This window comes from Neltuma alba, unplaced genomic scaffold (assembly GCF_004799145.2).
Source record: "Neltuma alba isolate B1F8T4 unplaced genomic scaffold, ASM479914v2 tig00010076_pilon, whole genome shotgun sequence".
In the NCBI taxonomy this organism is placed as follows: Eukaryota; Viridiplantae; Streptophyta; class Magnoliopsida; order Fabales; family Fabaceae; genus Neltuma; species Neltuma alba.
In genome coordinates this window covers 131,553-147,636 of record NW_021635035.1, presented here as the reverse complement: position 1 = coordinate 147,636, position 16,084 = coordinate 131,553, and positions in this window count along the sequence as shown.

Below are 16,084 nucleotides of genomic sequence, written 5' to 3'. Positions count from 1 at the left end.
CTTTTTGCTAACTCTGAGCATTGGCTGACCAGAACTTTTATTATTTACAATTAGGTCCCTACCTGGCCTAGGCACCTTTTCTTTGCAATTTGGTCCCTCCTTAGGCCTAACCTTCGGAACCATCTCTTACAAGTTTCTGGCATAACCTCTGGCCCTTAGTTGTTTCCAGTTCGTCATTCTTTAGTCCCCAAATACTATTGTTTTACACATTTGCCCTTGAAAAATCTCTTTTTTCTTCCGAGGGATCTCCGGGACTTTCGTTGCATTGGACTTAGTAATCATCCTTTTCTTGTGCTATTACTTGTATCTATGGGTCAAAATTTGGGATGTTACACATACCCGAAATGGTAACACCCGCATATCTCAGACCCTGATGACCCGACTCCACCACGAGGGTACTATCAGCTCATGAGTAAGATTAAGGATATCTACTCTGAGGAGGACTTTAATTAGATTATACAGCCTTATGATGGTGATGCTAAAAGTATCGTGAGGCCTAGACCTAATCTAAATGAAGCGGGCCCAGCACAATCAGGGCAATACCAATTAGGATGGTAAGACCAGAACAGGACAAGGTCAAGAACATACCCATCCAGAAAAGGCCTTTATTGGTAAAGAAAGAATTCAAAGACTATGATAGCATCCTCAGAGAGCTAAGGGAACAAGGAAGGTACTTAAACCGAACTTAGAACTAATATTACCTATCTAGATTTTCTCCTTTATGTGAGACTACTATACAATGAAGTAACTTAAGAGAATCTAAACACTGACGATGCTCTCTAGAGCCGAGCACTGATGGATATCTTACCAAGAACTAGAGTTTAGCTGGATGAGATCTAGAAGATTTGTGGTTGCTCCATATCCCATACTTTCCATTAGCTGCTTGATGACTTGGAGGTCTTTGTTCCATTATGTTTCCTTTTACTACCTCTGTGTGAATATGGATGAATGTATAATATGTTAGATGGTTGTGATGGGTTGTACTGATACTTGAACAGTGTTTTGTTGATTGTGCCATATATGTGTAGATGTGAATGGAAAAGCAATACAAAGTGTCTTTTATGTAAAATGATGATTCTATTCCTCTTGTAGTTAAGACAGAAACAATAAAATGGTAAGGACAAAATGAGAATCAAGAGGAAGGGGAGAATCATCAAGACCCCCTATTGACCCAATGGAAAGGATTATGGAAAGACTAGAGGAACAGCAGAGGACTATGGTTGAGATACAAGCTATACAGGTGATAAACCTTGTCGCTAAGTAATCAAAGTTTTACTAGGGAAATGCAGCAAGTGAGGCACTACCTAGGTCATTCTTCTCAAGGAGCCTTAAGTTGTATTTCAATTCTTAACAATTCACTTTTAATTATCAAATTACCAAGATGAAAGCTCGAGTTTTAGAAAATAGAAATTGAAACAAGAAACAAATCCAATGAAAGGTAAAATGCAAAAGAAGATTCTGATAAGAGATAGTAGTTCCCCTAGCAATTTATCCAACCTTCCTTGTTCAATCTTATAATTTGGAGTCTCTTAATTGTCAATTAAATGGATAGATTCAGCTACTGCTCAAATCTCTCTAATCACAAATCAAAAACAACTATCTTATTAGATTCATTGTCTTGCTCTGGTGAGAAGGAAAATCAATTGACAAGAACACTTGAGAAGTAAGTTGCAATTCTCTAAGGATGATTACAACTGTGACTCATCAATTTATTCAATCAAAATTCAGATTTACAGAACAACAGTCCAAGTAAAAATGAATTAGATCTACAAATCAACAGAGAATCCTCTATTCAACTAAATCAAGGACACAACTCACATCTGAATGTTCATTCAGATATAAATTCCAAGAAACATAAATCTAATCACTCAACCTTCATTCTAATCACAATTGTTCAACTGAAACAAATGAACCTTAGAATAGAAAGTGGAAAATAGATCTAAAATGACTCCCTGTTCAGCTTCATGAACTCAGGTCAGCTTCATTGCTAGGAAAACTTGGAAATTCAACTACTCATACTCTGGATTGGCGTAGAAACAGCAAGAATTGATGAAAGATTCATGGTTGATCGGTGGAAATTGATGAATTTGGACGAAAATGGAAGAAGGAATTGAGAGAAGGCGGAGAGAACAAGAAAATCGCGTCTGGAGATGAATGAAGAACTGAATCTGGTATTTCCCCGTTGAAGCACGTGACTCTGCATTTAAATCTAGAATTTTTCGTCATCCGCCGCAGTGCCTTTGCCCATACGCCGCGGCGCCTGTCCTGTACAGCGTCGTTTCGATTAGTGATCCTGACCTTCATGAAAATTTCCGTCCGCCGTGGCACCTTCGTCCATTCGCCGCGGCGCTTTTGACCGAGAGTAACTTTGGATATCCGTCGCGGCACCTTCCCAAATCAGCCGTGGCGCCTCAGACAGAATGGCGAAAATGCTACTGAAACTTCCTAAAATTCATACCAAAGCAGGGATCAAAAGTACACACATATAAAATCATATAAAAATATGCAAAAACACCTGCAAAACCTCACAATTCCTCTCACCAACTCTTATACACAATGGAAGCTAATTATACCCAAAGTATGCAGATCTAGATGGCAAAAGCATGAGTTTAGGGCTAGAAATATATGCAAATAATGAGACTTACCAACAGGATAGGTAAGAATAGGAAAGAGATGCTATCATAGCTACAACAGTAGCACTAGCACTAGCACAGTTGCAGCAACCCAAACAATGTGTAGTTGGGATAGTTTAGCCCATACCAAAACCATAACAGCAACAATAGGGCACAATTCCTGTAAAACCTCAACCTGTTGCAGAACCTGACACACTACAGCAGTGGATTGTTAAATTTGGGAAACACCACCCTCCAGCCTTTGAGGAGACCTTTGATATGCAAGTAGCCGAGGACTGGATAACTTGGCTGGAAAAGATCTTTGCCATATTGGAATGCCTATCTAAGAGAAAGACTCAGATGACAATATACAAGTTGGAAGGAGAAGCGGACAGATGGTGGAGGAATACCAAGCTAGTCCTCAAGCTAATGAAACCCCTATTACATGGGAAGTTTTCAAGGAACAGTTTTCCCCAAAATACTTTTCCTAATCTGTGAGGGATAAGAAGGAAGCAGAGTTCCTCACCATCAAGCAAGCAGCCAATAAACATTTTGATGAGTACTTGGCAAGATACATCAAGTTATCTGGGTACTTCACTTATCTCCAACACATGAATGACGAGAGCTAGTTTACAAAGAAAATGATCGGGGGCTGAAGCTCGAGCTGAGGGAAAAGGTGGCCCTGCAACGATTAGAAGTGTTCAACAAGGCAGTGGAAGTCTTCTGTATCACCTAGACTAGCCAGAATCATACAAAACTGGCTAAGGCAATCCTACGAGCCAAGAAGTTAGGGGCAAAAGTGGCTCAAGAAGGTACCTTCTTTAGTGGTAATAAAAAAAGGAGGAGGTTCAATTGGAACAAGCATTCGAGGTGAGGAGCCTAACAAGGAGGTATAGAGAACATTCGTCAAGGATGGGAATGCGAGCCCTATGGCTGAAATCACGAAGACAGGCCATGCATAATGTGTCAAAACACGTGCTTCAGATGTGGACAACCTGGAAATTTTTCCATGGAGTGCTCACAAGGTGCCGACAGCATAAGTAGGCCTCAAGCTTAGGGCAGGGTGTTCGCCCTTAATTAGGAAGAGGCTCATAAGTCGCCTGAGATGATTCAAGGTATAGTTACTATGAATGGTGTTGGAAATTGTGCCCTAGGGACCAATCATTATGTTATGAACATTGTTGATTTATGAATTTCTTAATTATGTTATCATATTATTTGCATGTTTACTGTGATGACTATCCTTGGATAACTCATGATTTTATCCTAAATGTTCCTGGTCGGTCATCTATGTGGGAGCAGAGATGAAATAAGACCAGTATGACTTTGAAGATGTATGAGATATAAATCAAAGTCATAGGCACATGTAAGAGTACAAGGTGTTGGACCGACCCGCTATGAGAGAGCTGCATGGGTTAAGTCATAAGCTTCTCTCATATACAAACCATGTCACTATGCCCTTTGACTTGAGATCATCATGGATTCCTATATGAGAAAAGCTCAGCTTTGACCTAGTCAAAAGTCACTTTTGACCGAGTGATCATAAAGACTATGTTCAGGCTTAGTGTTTTTTCATATGGAGGAATGTGAATGGTCAAGATGGAATTTGTCCCTCACATTCGTAGAGAGATATTACTGGGCCCCTCGATGAGTGAGTCTGAGAAATGTATGGCCATACTATAATGGAAAGGTAGTTCCATTTCTATACTCAGACTACTCAGGGATCGAGAAAGTAACAGTCAGGAATAGGAGGATGACGTTCTCTATGCCTCATCCATGACCAAAATGTCGTGTGACAAAAGGGACATGATATGGTTGTATGAAAGGTTACATCGTTCATCGATCCTCATATGATTTGGGTAGTCATGATGTCTTGCTAGAGACCGCTTACGACTTGTGAGTCATTATAGTAAATGGCCCATTGCCACCTTCATATGGGCCTACAGGGTCGCACACAAAATAGCCCAACACGAGCTATGATGTCCAGATTCATTGAATCTAAGATATGTCCAGATTCAATGAATAATCTAGGGTGGACGTGTGTATATATATAAATTCGCGTATATATATATTATATGATATAAGAGATATTTATAAGATTTGATTTATAAGGATAAATTAAATCTATATCATTTTAAATTGATAAGGTATAATATCTTAAACTTGATTTATTAGAATAAATCAAATATAATTCCGTCATATCTTTATTTTGAATTAAATGAATAGGTGAATTAAATATGTAGGACAGATTTAATATACAAACCGTATTTATTTAATTGATTTCTTATCTGATTACGCAATATATGATATTGTATTAATTTCATAATTAATTTAGGATTAATTTCGAAATCCAATGTCTTTTATAATACTGATGGCATCCTATATATTTGGTATTAGGAGCTAGGGTTTTGGGTGTGTGAGAGTGTAAAAGGTTTGCAGATAAGAAATGGCCAAAATAGAGACGGTGAGGATGGATTCTCAACAAAAACCCTAAAAGGACAAGAGGCGCTAGCACGTCGTTCGTGATTGGTACGCTGTTCATGTGGATACCGGTAGAGGAAGCCGATCTGAGTTGTCGACTTCTCACGATCGAAAGGAGAGCATAGTCATCCCAAATGTCAGAATCCCTGAGCCACCAACAATTTGAATACCACAGGTAACACCTCTTACTACTTGACTTAAACACAATCGGTAGATCCGGGCAAGGGATTGAAAAATTTTAAAGGTTAATTTCCGCTACGTGTCTTTCAATTCCTTTCAAATGGTTACCTTATGGATGCTTTGGTTGACTTAGGTGCCAGCCCCTCATTTATATCTTATGATTGCGCAAGGTGCATAGGTCTTGCTGTCGACACATTGCTATATGATTTGTGTGTTTCCACTCCCACTGGAACAAAAGTTTTAACTTTTGCCGTATGTTTGAATTGCATTGTCTAATATGCCACTGTTGCACTACGTTAGACCTTATATGCATGCCTTTTCGTGATATTGATGTTACCCTTGGCTTGAACTGGTTGTCCTCCTAAAATATCCTCCTTGATTACAAAAATAAAACATTAATCCTTCCTACCCAAGAGTTGACCCCTCTAATGAAAGTAAAGTTGAATTTGATTTCAAACAGCTTAGACAGATAAGTTGTTGAGACAGGGTTGCCAAGGTTATATAGTGTTCTTCTTAGTAAAGGTAGAGCTTGAAGAAGGAATTTTAGATATACTGGTGGTACGCGATTACCCCAAAGTCTTCCTAACAAAAATTAACGAGTTACCACCTGAAAGAGAAATTGAATTTGTTATTGATTTAGTACTGGGAATAAATCTGATTTGAAAAGCTCTATATCGGATGGCTTTGAACGAAATGACAGAGTTGAAAAAGCAACTAAAGGAGCTATTGGAGAAAGGTTTCATATGCCCCAGTATGTCTCCATGGGGTGTATAGGTATTGTTTATTAAGAAGAAGGACGGTAGCCTAAGATTATGCATAGATTACTGCGAGTTAAATAAAGTGACCATCAAGAACAAGTATTTGTTACCTCAGATTGATGATTTGTTAGACCAATTGGTAGAAGCCATTGTATTCTCAAAGATTGACTTAAGGTTAGGGTACTATCAATTAAGGATTAAGGCTTAAGATATCCCGAAGACTAGCTACCTTCTGAATGAGGTACAAACATTACGAATTTCTAGTAATGCCATTTGGACTGACAAACATACCTACAGTATTCATGGATTACGTGAATAGAATCTTCTGGCCATACTTGGATCAGTTTGTAGTAGTATTCATCGACGATATCTGGTGTATTCTAAAACACTAGAGGGGCATGAATGACACCTGCGAATCATGTTAAGCACGTTGCGAGAAAAGCAACTATACACTAAGTTGAGCAAATGCAACTTTTGGTTAAATGAAGTAAAGTTTTTAGGTCACATGATTACGTGAGAAGGAGTGGCAGTTGACCTGAGTAAGGTAGAGGCCGTATTAAATTGGGAACGGCCCAAGATAGTAACAGAAGTGAGAAACTTTCTGAGAATGGCAGGGTACTATCAGAGGTTTATACATGATTTCTCTAGAATTGCCTTACTGCTGACCAAGCTCACCTGGAAGAATCAACCGTTTAACTGGGATACTAAGTGTGAGGCTAGCTTCCAAGAACCGAAGCAAAAGTTAACCTCGACTCCTATGCAGATAATCCCCGATCCTATGTTGCTGTATGTGGTATATACAGATGCAAGTAAGCAAGGATTGGGATGTGTGCTGATACAGTAAGATCAAGTGGTTGCTTATGCCTCACAATAGCTAAAGACACACGAGGAAAATTATCCCACACACGACCTTGAGCTGGAAGCGATTGTATATGCCTTGAAGGTTTAGAGGCATTATTTGTATGGAGCATCCATTGAACTATACTATGATCATAAGAGCCTCAAGTACCTGCAGGACCAGAAAGAACTCAACACAAGGTAGAGAAGATGTATGGAATTGCTTAAAGATTATGATTATCAGATAAAGTACCCATCCGGGAAAGGCAAATATGGTAGCAGATGCCTTGAGTAGGAAGATAATATAGGTGGCGTCATTGATGATAAAGGAACAAGAGCTGATCAAGAATACCAGAGATTGGAATCTCACTGGCCAGATACAATTGATGATAGGCCAAATTGGAATTGCGAAAGCTGAAGCACAAATTACGGAACAAATAAAGGAGGCCTAACAGAGAATTCAACTGGCTGATATCCTTAAAACTAAAGTTCTAAGAAATAAGATGCAGGACTATGAGATAACTCCAGAAGGGATCCTGAAACACAAGGGAAGAACTTACATTCCCCCTAAAGCAGAGGTTAAGGGACAAATATTAGAAAAGATGTATCAAGATCTTAAAGAATCATTCTGGTGGCTTGGTATAAAGGAAGATGTAACGGACTACGTGTCAAAGTGCCTCACTTGTCAAAGGGTAAAAGCAGAACATTAGCAGTTGTCAAGACCATTACAACCATTAAGCATTCCGGAGTGGAAATAAGATAGTATATCTATGGACTTTGTCATGGGATTACCCCATACATTGTCAGGCTTTAATGCAATAAGGGTGATTGTGGATCACCTGACAAAATCAGCTCATTACTTAGCCATCAAGAAGGAGTACTAACCAGAGAAACTGGCACGAATTTACATCAAGGAAATTGTGAGGTTGCATGGAGTACCCAAAATGATCGTATCTGATAGGGACCCAAGATTTCTCTCTAAATTTTGGAAAGCACTACAGGAAGCCATGGGCTCTAGGCTAAGCTTTAGTACAACCTACCATCCTCAAACAGACGAGCAGACAAAATGTACCATTCAAACATTAGAGGATATGCTAAGAGCTTGTGCCCTAGACTTTAAAGGAAATTGGAATGAGTACTTGCCATTGGTTGAATTTGCTTACAAGAACAACCACCATCCTAGAATCCAGACGGCTCCCTATGAAGCACTATACAAGAGAAAGTGTGGATCCCCATTATACTGGACAAAATTGGAAGAAAGGAAGATGTTTGGTCCTAATTTGGTGAAGTAAACCTCACAACAAATAAAAATGATTCGGCAAAGGCTGCTTACAGCGCATAGATAGAAGAGCTGTCATAACTTACTATCAGATCCACTTAGGGTTTAATTAAAACCATTTTAGACCACCTTGGATGGTCTTGGGCTCAAAAATCCATGAAAAACGCTGATTTTCGGATTTTTACTATTCATCAGGTAAAAATCCAGTTTTCTGGCCCAACTTCAAAAATTCATAACTTAATCTAGAAAAATTGAAATAGAGTAGTTCAAAATTCAATAAAAACCTCTTTGAATTCTTATTCAAGGAAAAATAATCTTATGAACCAATTCCATTGAAAAAAGCATTAGGTTTTTGTGAAATTCACCTCTGCCCATTTGGCAAAAATCCTTTTTCCAGATTCTGAACCTTAACTTTGAAAAATCATTAAAAATCATGTAGTTGGTCATTTTTAATGTGCTTTTTATCAATTTGAAGCTCATGAAGTCAAATTTAAGCATACTAAATTTTGTGCAGAAATTCGTTCGGTAACTTAATAAGACATGGCTCTAAACTAACGTCCTGCTTAGAGATTACATCACCAACCATTGATATCTATACATAACCAAAAGTCCACGAATTTTTATGGTGTGACACCATAATTTAGCCTCCAATCTATAGCTTACTCTTGGGAGTTTCAGGCCCTAAAATGATAGTTGTACTTGGGGGATGAGATTTTAAGAAATCCCAATAGCAAGATCAATCAACCAAAACATTAACATGCATCAATTACAAGCATTCCAACCTTTTGCTATTAGTAGGGAACTACTTTACCTCATACATGTAGCACTCTAACATGCAATAGCCAAGGCACATAAAGTAAGGAGTATAGCTACACAATCATCACCTAGTTCAACCACATAATAGCACATGAAATTGCATAGCAATCAATGCAACACTCAATATTAAGGTCAATTAAATCTTACTACCTTAATCCAATGCTCTTTCATTTTCTTGTTCTCCTTTCTTGCTTCCACAAATGCCAAACCCTAACATGGCAATCCATAAAAAGGACAGCAAGAATCATCAACCATTCCACATAAGAATCAGTAACATAATTGAAGTAACTCCTAAACCCCTTAAAGCTTCCATCTTTGTTCTTGAATTTTTAGAGTTGGTTTCTATAAACCCTAAAAATTCCCTCTTGATTCCTTTCTACATGATTTTTCATGTAGATTCCAAATATCTACTTAGATTTAACAAAATAAATTTCCTTCTTTCAGTTTTAGCTTGACTGAACCACTATGGTTTACTTTCCAAAAATTACAACTTTGATTCTATGGCTTCCAACACTTGTTCTTTAGGTTTATCCTACACTATTTTTCATTTTAATCATGATAAAAGCCTCAAAACTTGGAAAAACACATCCTAGGATCCAGATCTGGCTTTGGCCAAAATGGATCTCAAGCAACACAACAAAGAAAACACTCCAGAATCAACCTATAACCACTTGTAACCACTAGGATCTATCATACTTTGAAGTGTTCTAGCAAGATTTAACAACCAAGCTTCCTTCCCCACTCAATAAACATTTCAGGCAACTCAAGAAAAAGGGGAGAACCAGAAATTCTAACCATACAACTCAAGCAAACAAGGCAACGAACAACTTAGAACCAAAAACTTACCTTGGATCTCACTTGTATGCTTAAAGTTGATGCCTTTCTCCTTGGTTTTCCTTTGAAGTTCTTCCTTTTCCTCTCTAGCTCTCTCTTGGCCGAAACATATTCAGAAAATAGGGAAGGAGAAGCTCATCAAGGCACCAAAAATATCTCACCAACCAACATTAATGCTATGCCATGTGTCAAAAGATTACTTAGTCTTAATCCTCTCTCTTAATTAACTTAAATCATAATGTAATTAAATTCCAAAGTCAAGATCCTCTCTATTGGTAGCTTGACACTTGAAAAGCTTTAATTACCATCCATTGAAGGCTTGACAAGTGGCAACTTATGGGCCAAGCAAATTGTAAGACTCTGATTAACACTTTATCGGTGCACTTTTACTCCGGGTTTAACTTCTTTTCTATAATTACAATGCTCTGGCCTCTGTAATTATTTTCTGTCATATCCATAAATTATTCTCCTTATTTTTATCTTCCCAAATTGCCCTCTTTGTCTCAAATTTAATTTCCCAATAATTAAATAAAAGGAAAACTAATTTTCTTCTCTTTAGTATTTTTCCACTTTTCAGAGAAATTGGAAAAATCTTGGATACTTGAGGGTCTTCTTTTAATTTCATAATCTCTTATAGTTTCTTGGAATATTATAGGAATTTTCTTGGGATTTTATTCTCCTTAAAAATATTTATTTGGAATTTTACAAATAAAGGACATTAAACTAGCTTAAATCGCCCTTAAATTCCTTTGTAATTTCTCTAAGGGCAATTTGGTCATAGGAACATTGTCCTTATTTTTTCTTAATTTTCCAAGACTTGAAAATATTTTTCCATAATTATTCTTGACCAATTTTCCTTAATTAGTCAAACTTTTCATAATTGGCTTGGAAAACTATAATAATTATTTTCCACCAAAATTCTTCTATTTCTCCTTGTCATTTTTGACCCTTAATTATTTAGGAATATTTCTTATTCCTAATTATCATAGTACTGGATGTGACAAGAGCTATATCGATTTATGAAGAAAGCCTCTGGAATTTAAAGTTGGAGATCATGTTTTTCTGAAAGTTTCTCCAACTACAGGTGTGAGAAGGTCAATCAAGCCCGTAAACTGACACCTAAGTTCATCGGACCCTTCCAAATCCTATCGAGAATTGGCCCGGTGCCTTACAGATTGGCCCTACCCCTTAATTTGAGTCAAATTCATGATGTCTTTCATGTCTCTCAACTGAAAAGGTACCAATCAAATCCCTCTCATATCTTGAAATACGAAGATGTAAAGCTGCGAGATAACCTTACCTTCAAGGTGAAGCCAATAAGAGTGATAGATCGGCAGATCAAGTAGCTGTGGAATAAAACTATTTTGATAGTTAAAGTTATCTGGAGAGATCTAACTCAGAAGGAGGCCAGATGGGAGAAGGAAGACGACATAAAGGATAGATACCCAGAATTGTTTGAATAAGGTATGTTTTTAAATTTCGAGGATGAGATTTATTTTAAGGGGGAAGGAATTGTCACATCTTGAGAAATTTCACCTAGACATAGGAAGTCAAAAATTGGGATAAGGGCTAATGTAGAAACTAGACAGGAAAATGAAACAACTTTTGATATGAAACCTCGATAAGGTCCGGGCTAGCATTTTCGTAATTATCGATCTATGAAGGGCAAAACGGGAAAATTCAAGAAAAATTCTAGAAAATTCTCAAAAAATAACAAAAATAAAAATTAGAAGTTTTAGAAACTCAGTTGAGACCCAAAAAATGAAATTATTGTGAACATAAATTATTATAGAATTTCCCTTAAACGGAAGTTTTTCGGAAAAATATTGAGAAATCAGAGGAAAATAATTATTTTAATTAGTTAGAACCTCAATAATTTTGGAAAAAATATGGAAAAATGATATAAATATTTTTTTGAATTTATAAAATTTTTTTTAGGCCTAGGAAGCTTAGGAATTAATTTTAGAGAATTTATTTTCCCGCAGTGACCCCAATAGAGGCCTAATTAGAGAAAATTCAAATGAAATACCTAGAGGTGGTGAAAAATTATGAAAATTTTCAGATTATATTCTAATATTAAATGGTGAATTATCATGGAAAGAAATGAATTTTTGGAGGTTTAAAAAAATTATAGAATGTTACTAGTGAATAGTAACTGATAAAGTGTCAGAATGATTTGGGATTTTGATTTGGGTTGTGGGCCATCTTTTGAGGCCACCCTTAACTATTTGCAGGAACCACATTAATCCCAATTAAGGCCCAATTTTGTGCAGCTTCCGGACCTTATTATTTTATTAAAATAAAACCCATTTCTTTCATGTGATAAATTGGAAAACTCTAGTAAAAGGACACTTGTATAAATCTGAATCCCTCTTGCATTTGATGGCTGCCAACTCACCCCATTATGTGGCATTTTAGGTGTATAAATTAAGGGGAAAATGGCAGATTTATTTGCCTACAAATACCCCCTAAAATGCAAGAAAATATTGGAAAATTGGAAAATAGAGGGGAGGTTCTGTCACTTTGGTTCCAGCTCTAGTCAACTAAAATTTATGAGGAATTTGGACAAGAAATCATCTAACTTTCATCAAATAATCATCAAGGTATGTTTAAGCCTTGTTATCCCTAAGATTTAACCTAGTTTTGGTTGGGTTTTTGGCTTGAAAAATCAAGGAGAAATGCTGTCCAATTTCGGTTTGAATATGTGACTATTAGGGAAGGATAGAAACCTTAAATATCAAGTGGAATAAGCTTGTTTAAGTGATGTATGGAGTGGTTTTTGAAAGAAAATCAACCTAGGGTCCTATGTTATTCATTTTAGCCAAGGGGTGTTCATGGTGCAGTAGTTTGTTTTTGCATCAATTTGATGATTCTAATGGGTTTAAAATGTGTTTTTGTGTAGGGATATACTAAAAGGAAGTGTGTAAAATCATTAGAATCAAAAATAGAATTTTTGGAAAGCTATATAATCCTATTCGGCCAATATGATTTGATGGGGAAGGAGTTTGATTTTTGTAAAAATGATTGGATATTTGAATTCCTCATGAAAAATTGTGTAGGATTGAGCCAAGAGATCATTGTTTCCAAAGGGGGAACAATATTATTAAAAATCAAGAAAAAGGGGGAAAATGTGTAGGTTGAAGTTAAAGTGTTATATTTAGGTTGTCTAGTTGTTAATATAGCTTGTATTCATGCTTGAATCATTAGGTTTTGTGAGGAGGAATCAAGGAGGATCATAACCCCTTGAGGAGACCGAAATTGTCAAGTGGTAAAAGGTAGCATTGAATTATAATTTGAATGTTTATCTTGCTTGTTTAATGTGATTATGTTGATTAAGAAACTTGTGTTATGATTATTGTTAATTTGATGATATTGGATTGTGCTTTGGCCAAATGCATGGAAGTATGTTTATATGTAAGTGTTGATGTTCCTCTCTTGTTATAATCCAAAGCATGATTTCATGTAACTTGAGGATGTTTTGAAGTTCCAAAACATATCACATTATAACTTGCTTGATTTGCATGAGAATTATAGTTCATTGCTACTGAGATTTCTATAAAATCTCATTCCTCCTATGCTAATTTATCTACCAATTAGGGAATGGCTCGTCTACGGATCAAGGCAAGGAAATGGTGTTGAGATAGTGGAGCTTTATGACTTTCATAACACTATGATATGTTATGTAACGTTTGATGAACTTTATGTTAAGTTTGTAATGGATTGTGAATGATATTATATTGTATTCATATTTGTATATTGTACTTGAATGCTGGAAAATACGGGTCACGGAATGCTCTCATGGAATGGCACATATGTCACATCCAGTACTATGGTAATTAGGAATAAGAAATATTCCTAAATAATTAAGGGTCAAAAATGACAAGGAGAAATAGAAGAATTTTAGTGAAAAATAATTATTATAGTTTTTCCAAGCCAATTATGAAAAGTTTGACTAATTAAGGAAAATTGGTCAAGAATAATTATGAAAAAATATTTTCAAGCCTCAAAAAATTAAGAAAAAATAAGAACAATGTTCCTTCAGAATTATATGGGATTATAAAATTAGTTTTATGACCAAATTGCCCTTAGACAACTTACAAAGGAATTTAAGGACAATTTAGTCTAGTTTAAGGTCCTTTATTTGGAAAATTCTAAATAAATATTTGGAAGGAGAATAAAATCCCAAGAAAATTCCTATGATATGCCAAGGAATTATAAGAGATTATAGAATTAAAAGAAGACCCTCAAATATCCAAGATTTTTTCCAATTCCTCTGAAAAGCGGAAAAATCACTAAAGAGAAGGAAATTAGGTTTTCTTTTTATTTAGTTATTGGGAAATTAAATTTAAGACAAAGAGGGCAATTTGGAAAGATAAAAATGAGGAGAATAATTTATGGATCTGATAAAAAATAATTATAGAGGCCAGAGCACTGTAATTATAGAAAAGAGGTTAAACCCGGAGTAAAAGTGCACCGATAAAGTAAAGACTAGAGTCTTGCACTTTACTTGGCCCACAAGTTGCCACTTGTCAAGCCTCTAATAGATGGTAATTAAAGCTTTCCAAGTGTCAAGCCACCAATGGAGGGGATATTGACTTTGGAATTTAATTACATTACAATTTAAGTTAATTAAGAGAGAGGATTAAGATTAAGTAAGCATTTGACACATGGCATAGCATTAAATGTTGGTGGTTGGGATATTTTGTGTACTTAATGAGCTCCTCCTCCTCTATTTTTCTGAATATGTTTTGGCCAAGAGAGAGCTAGAGAGGAAAAGGAAGAACTTCAAAGGAAAACCAAGGAGAAAGGCATCAACTTTAAGCATACAAGTGAGAATCAAGGTTAGTTTATGGTTCCAAATGGTTCCTTGCTTGTTTCCCTTGAATTGTATGGTTGAAATTTCTGGTTTTTTTTCCTTCTTTGGTGCTGGCCGAAATGTATAATAAGTAAGGAAGGAATTTTAGTTGTTAAATCTTGCTAGAACACTTCAAAGTATGATAGATCCTAGTGATTGCAAGTGGTTGTAGGTTGTTTTTGAAGTGTTTTCTTTGATATCTCTCTTAAAGTTCATTTCAGCCAAAGCAAGAACTGAACCCTAGGATGTGTTTTTCAAAATTTTGAGACTTCCATTGTGTTCAAAATGGAAAATGGTGTAGGGTAAACCTAAAGAACAAGTGTTAGAAGCCATAGAATCAAAGTTGCAATTTTTGGATTTTGAACCCTAATGGTTTGATCAGCTCAAAACTGAAAGAAGAAATTTTATTTTGTTAAATCCAAGTAGATATTTGGAATCTACATAAAAAATATGTGGGAATGAGTCACGAGGGAATTTTTAGGATTTAAGGAAACAAACTCTAAAATTTAAAGAACAAAGGTGGACGTCTTAAGGGACAAAGGTTGTCGTTGAGTTATGTTATTGATTTTTATGTGGAATGGTTGATGATTCTTGCTATCCTTTTTTGTGGATTTCCATGTTAGGGTTTGGCATTTATGGAAGCAAGAAAGAAGAACAAGAAAATCAAAGAGCATTAGATCAAGGTAGTAAGATTTAATTGACCTTAATGTTGAGTGTTGCATTGATTGCTATGCAATTTCATGTTCTATTATGTGGTTGAACTAAATGATGATGATTTTGTAGCTATACTCCTTGCTTTATGTGCCTTGGCTATTGCATGTTAGAGTGCTACATGTATGAGGTAAAGTAGTTCCCTATTAATAGTAAAAGGTTGGAATGCTTGTAACTGATGCATATTAATGTTTTGGTTGATTGATCTTGCTATTGGGATTTCATTGAAATCTCATCCCCCATATGTAACTTAACATTTTAGGGACTGAATCATCAAAAGGGAGGCTGCAAATCCAAGGATAAATATGGTGATAAACCATGAGGAAATATTTATATTTGGTTATGTATAAGCATGTATGGTTGGAGTTGTAATCTCTAAGCAGGATGCCAATTTAGAGCCACATTTTGTAAGTTACCGAATGAATTTCTACACAAAATTTGGCATACTTAAATTTCACATCGTGAGCTTCAAATCAATAGGTAGCACTTTTAAAATGGCCAACTACATGATTTTTAATGATTTTTCAAATTTAAGGTTCAGAATCTGGAAAAGGGATTTTTGCCAACTGGACAGAGGTGAATTTCACAAAAACCTGATACTTTTTCAAATAGAATTGGTTCACAATATTATTTTTTATTTAAATAGCATTCAAAGATATTTTTATAGAATTTTGAACCACTCTATTTTGATTTTTCTATATTAAGTTATGAATTTTTGAAG